Genomic DNA, 12,735 nt, shown 5'->3' with positions numbered 1-12,735 from the left:
CCTTAGCAACACACACACACACACACACACACACACACACACACACTGCATGGCAATCAAGCAGGTACTCCTAAGGTAGATCACGTAGACATGTACATTTAGATATATGTACTGTATATAACTTTCAAGAATTTGGGGGTCGTAAGATTTTTTTAGTTTAGTTTTGTTTTTTGTTTTAAAAAGTTGCTTATGCTCACCAAGGCTGCATTTATTTGATTAAAAAATATATATTAAAAAAACAGTAATATTGTGAAATATTATAAATATCACATTTCTTATTATCCTCAGTGTTGAAAACAGCTGTGCTGCTTAATATTTTTGTGGAAACCATGATAAAAAAAATTCAGCATTCTTTGAGGAATAGAAAGTTCCAAAGAACAGCATTTATTTGAAACAGAAATCTTTTGTAACGTTATTAATGGTTTAAACTGTCTTTTTGATCAACGTTAATGCATAAATGCTGAATAAAAATATTAAATTATTATTATTTTTAAATCTCACTGACCACAAATACTAAAAATGACAAAAAATAATAATAAATTACTAAAGATTTTAAAATGAAAATTAAAACAGAAAAATATAAATAATATAATATAAATAAAAAAATGATAAAAACTATAATTAGTATCTCAATTAACTAAAATACACTGCAGGATACTACTATTCAATAGACATCATTTAAAGGCAAGGACAGTAGGGCCAATTTTGTCCCTTCCACTTTATGAAATAGCTTGTGGCAGGGTTGTATCTAATACAGAAGAAACATCTCCATTTGTCAAACGCAAGTTTTCATCTCATTAACATGCTTTATAATGAATGATGATCTGCCACTGGAACTTGTGATTTCTTTATGCTGATTGGTCATGTTGTTTTTCATCAGTAGAAAGTGGCCGTGACAGTGTTCTCTCCAGCATGACGCATTTTAATCTATCACTTCTCCACAGCTCGCTATTCATTCTAGTGAATTACAAAATAAAATTTGTTTGCATCCCCACTCCTGATATATATCTGCTTATGCAGATGCACAACAGATGCAATTTTGGTTTATTGAAAAATTATATCAGAGATTAGAACCTGGAACCTCTCATACTGTAAATGATACGTCACAGGTTGATCAGCAACACTCATCCTTGCATTTATCCACTGTCATAATTCCGGGATGGACAGTGAAATATGTGTTATATACTGCACATTTTAGAGTGGCCTTTTATTGTGGCCAGCCTAAGGCACACCTGTGCAATAATCATGCTGTCTAATCAGCATCTTGATATGCCACACCTGTAAGGTGGATGGATTATCTCGGCAAAGGAGAAGTGCTCACTAACACAGATTTAGACAGATTTGTGAACAATATTTGAGAGAAATAGGCCTTTTGTGTACATAGAAAAAGTCTTAGATCTTTGAGTTCAGCTCATGAAAAATGGGAGCAAAAACAAAAGTGTTGCGTTTATAATTTTGTTCAGTGTATATATGTGTTATATTATTATTACATATTATATTAAATATGCTTACTTAAAGTTCTAATTGAAATTATATTGTTTAAATTACAGTTTTAAATTATATGTAAGATAATAAAAATAAATAGTCTATTACAGACCTGATCACACAGATTTATTCGCCAAAACACTCAGATTGTGCTAAATTATTTGTGAATTATTGGGGAGTCAGATTCTGATTTTGCATTTTAGATTTCCATGATGCGGGTTTTGCCCACCTGTGCATTTTCCAGAAGAGGAAAGAGCTTGCTTCAAAAGGAATATGAGATGAGAGACAGTAACATCAGTCCATCTGACCTTTCCAGACACCCACTCCTGTAATATTTCTTTTGAATGAAACATCACACCCTTTTTGAATCAGACAGTGAAAGGTCAAAACATAACTAAGAGAACAACCATGTGGGAAAAGCAAATAGATGTACTTGATCTTTTAGAAGTTTTTGAAGATTTTTTTTAAACCCAAAGGCAAACAGCAGAGCGCTCTTTCAATTAGGGATGTATTATTCATTTAGATTAATGAATGCTTTTGGGGATCCCACTATCAGGTCAACTGTCTATCAAAGTAATGTGGCGGACCTTGCACTATGTTTTTATCATTGCATTAAGCCACCTTTTTACCATCTCCGACAAGCAACAGACCAGAAATCATTCATTTCCACTGGAGAGTAGTACAGCAGCTGTGTAGAGTTCCAATATGTGGAATTTTTGTATCCCATTTGAGCTTTGGATGTGTTAAAATACTTCAGACCTGATGACCTCCATCTGACCTGATGTGATGACTATGAGATTAGTGAAAAAACATTTCTGTAAAATTGGCAGTTATGAAAAATTATAGAAAGCCTACTATGGTTTTTAGACAAATTGATAATCATTTGTTTTGTGTTTTGTCCACCTTCCCCAGCTCCACCTGTACAGATCTGCTATGAGGTGATTCATGTATGCTATATGGGGGTTATTCATATGTGCAGCAGCAGTATTTCGTACATGCTTACAGCAGCATGTTGTGAATGTATTGGCAATAGCAAGTCTCGGTACTTGCTCTGCCGCAGCAGCAGCGTAGCAGATCTATTCCCGCCAAGACCAAATACATTAACATTGTCATGTACATTACCATGCCAATCCCTCCGAGAGTTGTCATGACAGAACTATCATTTATTGTTTATTTCTCTTGTTTTCAGGAGAGAGAAAAAACACGGTTTACAGTTTAATTTTTCTTTTTTAATTATCTTTTTTGTTGTTGTTCATTTGGTTGATTGTAATATAATTATAACATAATTATAACAGCAGTGATTGAAATGTTTCAAATGTACCTAAAAATGCACCTTTCCAAAACTCATTTCTTAGAACGACTCATGTCTATTAACTCCCACTCTCTTTTCCATCTTTTTATTCCTTTTTCTTCTATCTCCTGTATTTATTCGCTGTAACTTTCTAAATTATTCTCTCAGTGGGGTTGCAGCTATAACTCAGCTTGTGCTGTCAGAGCAGCGGATGCCCCAGGGAGATCTGGCTATCACCTCCCAGGCAGAGTGTCCCCGCTCTGGGTGGCTGCAGTGCAGGAGGGGCCCTGTCAGATAGGAGGCTTGTTGGATGGAGATTAATTATAGGCTCACAGCAGGGCTCATTAGCGCTAGCCACGTCAGAATGAGGCTGCAGCACCAGGAGGGACAGTTCCTCTCTCTCTGTGTCATCCCTCCATCCCTGCTGCCCATTAGTTTCAGAGGTAAACAGGTTGAAAGCAATTTAATTTGGTCACATTATCCCGTCGACGAATGGCAACACAGCCTCCTCCATTGGTAGCAGCAGAAACACAAGCCCACGAGGTCTTCTGAGATTCAGCAATGTAATTGGATAAGGTCTGGAGACTGCTGGTAGTGGTGAGGGAGGGCTTCCCCTGCTTGATTTACTCGGCACAAGCGCACTTGGGAGGCATCTGAATAAACATGCTTGCATTTATCAGTCCGCCACATCAGTGGAACAAATTAGAGCTAAAGTATGTCAGACAAACGCTATTGTGTTGGAGTCTCCATTTCTTTCTGTGAAGCTAATTTGTATTCACGGCAGTGTGCAGTGATGAGAGCGCCACTTTCCCTGAGAGAGACTGAGAGAGCCGCCGTATCTTCAAGCACAAAAATGTAATTTAGCGGAAATAATTATTTTTAATACCGAGGCTGAGATGCCTCATGCTAATTAGGAGTGCCAGTGAATCAGCAGTAACGGGGTAATTAAAGCTGTCACCAAATGTGTGTGCGCGTGTGTGTGTGTGTGTGTGTGTGTGTGCGTGCGTGTGTGTGTTGTTGCATTCAACAGTTGCCGCCTTACTGCATATCAACATGATCTTTGGACTAAAAAAAAAATAATATTTTAAAAAAATTATATCAAGCCAGGGTTAGGGTTAGCGTTCACGAAACCTAAAACTATTAGAATTTGTTTGCTAATTGAAATAAAGCTGAAACCATATAAAATATAAATATTAGATAAAAACTTGAAGCACTGAAATTCTTAACTGAAAATAAACAAATAAAATAAATCTGAACTAAATCTAAAACTGAAACAGAAATAAAAATAAAAATAAATAGTAACATTAACAAATAAACAAATAAAAATACATACAAAAGTACATAACAAAATGACAAAAAAAACAACTAATAATCAAAATAAAAACCAATAATATAAATATTATAAATAATTGCTAATTCAAAATATTAGGCCACTGTGCAGGAGGGGCCCTGTCAGATAGGAGGCTCATTGGATGGAGATTAATTATAGGCCCACAGCAGGGCTCATTAGCAATAGCCATGTCAGAATGGGGCCGCAGCACCACAAGGGACAGTCCCTCACTCGTGTCATCCCTCCATCCCTGCTGCCCATTAGTTTGAGAGGTAAACAGGTTGAAAGCAATTTAATTTGGTCACATTATCCCGTCGACGAATGGCAACACAGCCTCCTCCATTAGTAGCGGCAGAAACACAAGCCCACGAGGTCTTCTGAGATTCAGCAATGTAATTGGATAAGGTCTGGAGACTGCTGGTAGTGGTGAGGGAGGGCTTCCCCTGCTTGATTTACTCGGCACAAGCGCACTTGGGAGGCATCTGAATAAACATGCTTGCATTTATCAGTCCACCACATCAGTGGAACAAATTAGAGCTAAAGTATGTCAGACAAACGCTATTGTGTTGGAGACTCCATTTCTTTCTGTGAAGCTAATTTGTATTCACGGCAGTGTGCAGTGATGAGAGCGCCACTTTCCCTGAGAGAGACTGAGAGAGCCGCCGTATCTTCAAGCACAAAAATGTAATTTAGCGGAAATAATTATTTTTAATACCGAGGCTGAGATGCCTCATGCTAATTAGGAGTGCCAGTGAATCAGCAGTAACGGGGTAATTAAAGCTGTCACCAAATGTGTGTGCGTGTGTGTGTGTGTGTTGTTGCATTCAGCAGTTGCCGCCTTACTGCATATCAACATGATCTTTGGACTAAAAAAAAGATTAATATTTTTTTTTAATTATATCAAGCCAGGGTTAGGGTTAACGTTCACGAAACCTAAAACTATTAGAACTTTTTTGCTAATTGAAATAAAGCTGAAACAAAATAAAATATAAATATTAGATAAAAACTTGAAGCACTGAAATTCTTAACTGAAAATAAACAAATAAAATAAATCTGAACTAAATCTAAAACTGCATACATATATATATATATAGGGCTGTCAACGTTAACGCGTTAACGCATGCGATTCATTTTACAATCCTTAATGCATTAAAATAATTGAATGCAATTAATGCAAAATTACTGAAGCACAATTTCTAGTCCAATTTTGCTTCTCTGCTTGCGATCAAATCATTTTAAGCCGCTAAACTCTGGGAAAGTTTTCAGTCCAATGATCCAGTAAGCGAATGCATTCAAACAATCCACCCAAAAGGCTGGCCTGTGCGGCGACGCTGTCGAGGGCTGTGCCCAGCAGTTCTCAGCAGTACAATAAGCAGACTGAGGCCATACAGCACATCTTGCGTGATCCTCCAGCTGTCACCGTTCTGTCACGGGCCGTGTCTCAGCCTGCTTGTCGCCGTGGGCGCCCTCCTGCGTCCTCCACACCGGCTCCACCCCGCTCTGAGACATCGTCGAGGCCGGCACGTCGAGCCCCACACAGAAGAGCGGCGCCCCCGTGTCGCATCCGGCCGCTAGATTCTCTAGGAAGATGACGAAGTGGCCCTGACACGGGCAACCCGGAGATGTGGGAGACTGCTCTTCTGGAGGTGCTGATTACAGCACCGCTCCTTCCCCTGGAGGAGGGCCGGGCGGGGAATCTTTTTCTTTCTGTTCCGCCGTTGGCTCGATGGCCAGCGGTAATCACATTGTCAAAGAAAGAGCAGTTTCCTTTTCCTCTGGGTTGCTAGGCTTGTGGGTTGACAGTGAGCGACACACCGTTTCCTCACTCTCACCCACGACGCCCCCTATCGCCAGTGGCCAAGAGGTCGCGGTTCAGAGAAGCAATGCCTCTCCACGCGTCTCAGGCCAGTCCCTACGTGGCCTTCGACCTATCTTGGATCTGCGAATCTTGAATTGGGTCCTTCACAAGCTCCCGGTCAAGATGCTAGCGCAGAAACGTATTATCAAATGCGCATAATCCCAGTATTGGTTTGCAGTAATTGACCTGAAGGACGCATACTTTCATGTCTCAATACTTCCTCATCACAGACCGTTCCTACAATTTGCATTCGAGGGTCGGGCATGGCAGTACAAGGTCCTCCCCTTTGGCTCCCTGTCCCCCCGCGTCATCACGAAAGTCGCGGAGGGCGCCCTTGCCCCACTATGGGAAGTGGGCATCAGGATCCTCAACTATCTCGATGACTGGCTCATTATGGCCAGGTCGCGAGAGGAGTTGTGCGATCACAGGGACTTCATGCTTCGGCACCTCAGTCAGTTGGGACTTCAGGTCAACCGAGAAAAGAGCAAGCTCTCCCCTGTGCAGAGAATCTCTTATCTCGGTATGGAGTTAGACTCTGTGAGTATGATGGCACGTCTCACCAACGAACGTGCCCAGTCGGTGCTGCAGTTCAGCACCGAGGCAGAACAGTGGTACCACTGAAACATTTTCAGAGGCTCCTGGGGCATATGCCATCCGCAGCCGCAGTCACGCCACTCGGATTGCTTCATATGAGACCACTTCAGCACTGGTTAAACTACCGAGTCCCGAGATGGGCATGGCGCCGCGGTACACATCGTGTCACCATCACACCGATGTGTCGCCGCCTATTCAGCCCCTGGTCGGACCTTGCTTTTATACGGGCCGGGGTGCCCTTAGAACAAGTGTTCTCACGACAGATGCCTCCAACACGGGCTGGGGCGCTACGTGCAACGGGCAGGCAGCATGGGGGTGGACCTGTTTGCTTCCCACGAATCCTCCCACTGCCAGTTGTACTATTCCCTGACCCAGGCCCCCCTGGGCACGGACGCACTGGCACGCAGCTCTACGCAAGTATGCGCTTCCCCCAGTGAGCCTGCTTGCACAGACACTGTGCAAGGTCAGGGAGGATGAGGAACAGGTCCTGTTGGTTGCACCTTCCTGGCCCCCCCAGACCTGGTTTTCGGAACTCATGCTCCTCATGACAGCCCCTCCCTGGTATCTGGTATATTAGTATCTCCACATGTCACCTCCCTACGAGTAGGATGTGGTCTCCGTAGCGACCTTTTCCCTTAAGGCTCGCTTCCCCATCGTTCTGCCGGGCTGAAAGAACAAATAGGAAAGATTGGAAGCAATCTTTTACTGAAGGTTGAAATCCCTTCCAAAAACTTTTTTGTGGACGGAACAGCAGCATGGCCTTCTCCAGCAGCGATGTACTCACCGTTGGTCCCCTTCGGTACCAAGGTCAGTGAATTTTCGCTGGGGCTTTAGGAAGGTTACGACCTAAGCGTAGCTTTTGTGGCACGCCACGGCTTGTCAACAATTGCAGCGCCACAGGGTTGTGATGGTGTTCAGGTTGTGGCGTTTTCCATGGACCCCATATGTCGTTCAACATAACTCGTAGCAACCGACAGATAGGGAACATCTCAGTTACGTATGATAGAGGGAACTGAGACGTTATGTCCCCATGTCACAACCTTGAACCATTCACTGTTGCTGGGATAGTTAGCGACCCCTAGAGGACGCAGTTCGAAGTTCCACGAAAGGGAAAGGCTTGTACACTACATTTTAATGGGTATAATTAAGTGTGAAAATAACTGAAGGAAATATCTATGTGCCTAATGAACTAAGCCAACTAACATTATACATCTTAGAACAAGTGTTTGACCTCAGAGCTATGAATGATACCTTAAAGGAAATGTTTCTTCAACTGAAAAGATTTGGAAAAATGTTGCATTACATCACTTGATCACCAGTGGATCCTCTGCAGTGAATGGGTGCCGTCAGAATGAGAGTCCAAACAGCTGATAAAAACATCACAATAATCCATAAGTAATCCACATGACTCCAGTCCATCAATTAATGTCTTGTGAAATGAAAAGCTGTGAAGTGAAACAAACTCATTTTCATGTTGGATAGTGAGTAAATTTTCAGCAAATTGTAATTTTTTGGGTGAACTATTCCTTTAAATCATGCTGCTTATTGAGAAGATGTGCTATTAATTTTCTAAACAGTTAGACTTACAGTTTGCCCTTAGCAGATAAAAAAACGGCCAAAGACATCCCAACGATTTACATTAAAAGATGCTTGGTCCATTATCTATACATAATTTCATTTATTCTGTCTGCCAGAGAGTCAAGCATCACTTTGTATCCCAGAAATACCAGAGCATCACACACTGTTACTGACAGACATCACATCATCACCCACTCAACACACACTAAACTATGTGAATTTGTAGTAATTGACTATGAGATAAAGCTAATTAAATGACCATGTATTTTATGGCCACATCAGACATTAGTATTCAGCATTTCATCACAGACTCCACCTCCAGCCAAGCCGCATGGCTGTGATGATCGATAGAGCAGTGCGGTTCACCAACCCCACCCCACTATCAGAATTCAGCCTCTGTGCCAGTGTGTTCTCGCAGGCGGCTTTGTCCTGGATGAGTGGAGAGGCTTTTCATCTGATGTTTCTGAGTGGGCAGAAGGGCTGATGCGGCTCCTCTTTGTTCTCTGTGGGTGCTGCTGCTCCAGTGCTGCCTTATGACACTCAAATCCTCCAGAGTAGTGCTTCTCAAGCAGGGGGCCTCAGTACAATTCCAAGATGGCTTAAAATTATTTATAATAATTATTGAATTGAATAATGCCATTCAATTATTGTAATTTATTTAATATTTTATACACACACACACACACATATACTGTATATACATTCAATTTTTTACCGGGAGAACCACTACCCTGGAGGATTACTAGTTGAATGTTCCTTAGGTGTTTTAGATGCGGACGTTCTCCAAACTGATATGAAATTTTAGATTTTTTATTCTTTATATATACACAGATATGGCTCACCAAAGTTAGGTTCAACAAAGAATGATTCAGAGGAAAAGAAAGAAGACATTTTTAGAGGGAATGTAGGATGCCTTTGAAGTCTATTCCACAGTTTTGACAGGCTCCCACTGCAGGATAATGAAGGAAAAAGTATTGAAGGAGAAAAGGGAAACTCTACAGGGAGAAAATGAATCAAATATGATACATTCAATTTGGTAAGTTAGCACGTTTTGCATCTCAAGCATCCCATCCCATCTTACTCCCCACAAAGGAGATAAATTACCTATTAACTATAATTAGCTGTTGTACATAGATGAATGAAATCCTATCAGTTCAAATCCCTGATTATCACTGAAATTCAATGATGTCTGAAGCAGTCGCCTTGTGTTAAATGAGTTTGCTGTGATTCAGCAGGTTTGTGCAGGTTGTTTTCAAAGCGAGCATTGCATGTGGGAGGTAGATGCCTCCTTATCTTTCTCAAAGAAACCAAACATCTCTGAAATCCTTTTGTCAACCATCACTGAAGGTTATGTGCTTTCATGCCTGGCTGTCTCCTTAATGCAACAGAATGAGATTCTGTCATTTTTATGTTGTTTTTCTCCTGGCAGTTTTTCAGTGCTTTCTGTGCAAATCTGCAGGCACCTCAAAGGGATGCAAATGCTTTGGAAGATTTGATCTCTATCAGTTTATTTATTGTTTTAGAGCATTGTTTGTGCAGACTATTTTTATTGTTGCAATTCCCAACAACAAATGCATACTGAATTTCTTTAGGCCTCTTCAGATGAGACTAGTTTTTCTTGAGGAGGGTACATTTCTTTTTCAGCCGTACTTTGTGATTTTAATGTCCAAATTCAACTTATCTGTTTTTTTCTCAGATTCTATTATATAATTCATAACCTCCATGAAACCTATGCTTTAAGAATGCCATTGTGGTGTTTTTTTACAGTGCATCTCCATTTATTTTTGCATTTGTAGAATATCATAATGAAAATAATTAAAGCTGATCTCTCATACACCATTATAGATTTAGATTTTTTCCTCCGATTTAAAAAGAAAATTCAACAGCATTTTATATGATCTTCACATTAATACATTTTTTACACACACACACTATGGGGTATTGTCAAGAGGAAAACGAGAAACATGAGACCAACAAATGCAGATGAGCTGAAGGCCACTGTCAAAGAAACTTGGGCTTCCATACCACCTCAGCGGTGTCACAAACTGATCACCTCAATGCCACGCCGAATTGAGGCAGTAACTAAAGCAAAAGGAGCCCCTACCAAGTATTGAGTACATGTACAGTAAATTAACATACTTTCCAGAAGGCCAACAATTCACTAAAAATGTTTTTTTTATTGGTCTTATGAAGTATTCTAATTTGTTGAGATAGTGAATTGGTGGATTTTTGTTAAATGTGAGCCAAAATCATCACAATTAAAAGAACCAAAGACTTAAACAACTTCAGTCTGTGTGCATTGAATTTATTTAATACACAAGTTTCACAATTTGAGTTGAATTAATGAAATAAATGAACTTTTCCATGACATTCTAATTTATTGAGATGCACCTGTATGTGAATCTTTTTTTTTTTTCAATTCCAAGTGAATTTCATCTCACAATTCTGCCTTTTTTCTCAGAATTTTCAGTTTACATCTCTCAGCTGTTTTTTTCCCCCATGAAATAAAAAGTCAAAATGGTAATTGCAACTTTTTATCTTTTTTCTTGCAATTTGTGAGTTTACATCTCACAGTTTAGACTTTTCTTCTCAAAATTGCGTGTTCATCTCGCAGTTCTGCATTCGTATTCAGGGAATTGTAAGGAAGAAAAGTCCGAATTGTGAGATTTAAACTCAGAATTTCGAAATTGTTGAGTAATTCAAAAGTTGCATGTCCCTTTTTTTATTTTATTATCCCGTGGCAGAAACAAGCTTTCATAGTAATTATCAGTACATAGTCACAAATGTCCTTTATTAAACAAGTGTGACTCAGACTTTGTTTAGAGACCTAATTCCATCCAAATAGAGCTTTTGCTTCATTTTCAGTGAATTTTTTGCTCTTCTCATCTCTTGCTGTCTCTTCAGTTGATTAAAATCACCAAAAGCAGAATTACCTCTGCAGTGTTCTGCCCTAAATACTTCATAGCATTAAACGGGCTCAGTCAGGAGATTTAATTCCTAATTAAATTACTCCAACTGATGTCCTATTCACCAGTCCAGGGGTGTGTGAAGGGATTTATGCCATCCTTGCATCAGTCTGAATGGCCTCATCACCCATAGGGAGATGATTCATTATCCTGCACATATGTGCTTTGGTTGGGGTGTAACTGGATGTAACAGTGGCTTTTTAATTACTTTTTGAACTACAAAAATTACATAAAAGGAGCTCAAATTACATTTTTAACTTAATTCATGTGGCTGCATTAACAAAAACAAAAGCTTCACATTTCTGCTTTTAAAGTGTGAACCAGATTATAAATCTAATACTGCAATGAACAAATCATTCCCTTGAGTCTGTTTTGACTCAATTATGTGAAGCCCCCTCAAACCCTGACGATTTAAGATGAGAATAATGAACAGATTTATAGCTGGCTACACCCTCGAGGGGCCGATTTACATTAGAAAGGCACACAAAAGATTTCATTCAGATGAGTGATAGTCTCATAATGTTCCCTGAGGACTAAACACTATTCACTCATGTGTTTAGTGTATGTATCACAGAATAATTTTTCTACTTTGTGTCTATGGAGCACATCTGTCGCAAACTGTCGATTACAACAGACAATGTTGTTTTTTTAGTAAAAAAATAAAAATGAAAATGCATTTTTTAGAGACTCATCCACTTTGATGAAAGGTTTAATAATAAAATAATTTTTAAGAGACAGAGGCAACAGAACATGTTTAAAGCAATATTCAGTGTATTTTTCTACTTTGTGTCCATATAGCATATCTGTTGCATATGTTGACTACAAACAGACAATAATTTAGGCATGTTCCTCTGTTTAAAAAAAATGCAAACATTTTAAAACTGCCCACTGGAGCGAAAGGTTTAATATTAACATATTAATTAAATATATATTACACTTAAAAATACACAAGTTAAATATTAAAGTGGTCATATGATGCTGCTAAAAAGAACATTATTTTGTGTATTTGGTGTAATGAAATGTGTTTATGCGATTTAAAAGTATGTTTGAGAGACAAAGGAGACAGAGCCTATTTAGAGCAATATTCAGTGTATTTTTCTACTTTGTGTCTATGGAGCGTATCTGTCGCATACTGTCAATTACCACAGACAATAGTTTAGACTTGTTCCTCAGTTAAAAAAAAAAAGGAAATGCATTTAGAGATTCTTCAAATGAAAATCAGCCCGCTGGAACAAAAGGTTTAATATTCAAATTATTTATTAATTAAATATGTATTGCATTTAAAAAAATACATTATTTAAATATTAATATAATGTTGAATATATTATTTAAAGAATTTTTATAATTTTCCACAAAAAAAAAAACTGTCAAAGTACATCTGACAGGCAGATTGACAGAGCAAGTTTTTACTTCCACTATGTTTCCCACACAAAAGACTATAGCAGAATAGTCGTTTTGACTGCAAAGCATAATGTCATCTCGTGATAATGAAAACAAAATTATATTCCATTATACTGAACAGACTTGCTTAGCTTCTCTGAATGACATCTTGAAGTTCGCCTGGTCTCCATCAAAGCCAGATGGATGATGTCATTGGCTATTCTGTGATTATTACACGGCTCTGGGCACAGTC

The sequence above is a fragment of the Sinocyclocheilus grahami genome, unplaced genomic scaffold (genome assembly GCF_001515645.1).
Source record: "Sinocyclocheilus grahami isolate Dianchi unplaced genomic scaffold, SAMN03320097.WGS_v1.1 scaffold365.1, whole genome shotgun sequence".
NCBI lineage: Eukaryota > Metazoa > Chordata > Actinopteri > Cypriniformes > Cyprinidae > Sinocyclocheilus > Sinocyclocheilus grahami.
This window is presented reverse-complemented; position numbering follows the sequence as displayed.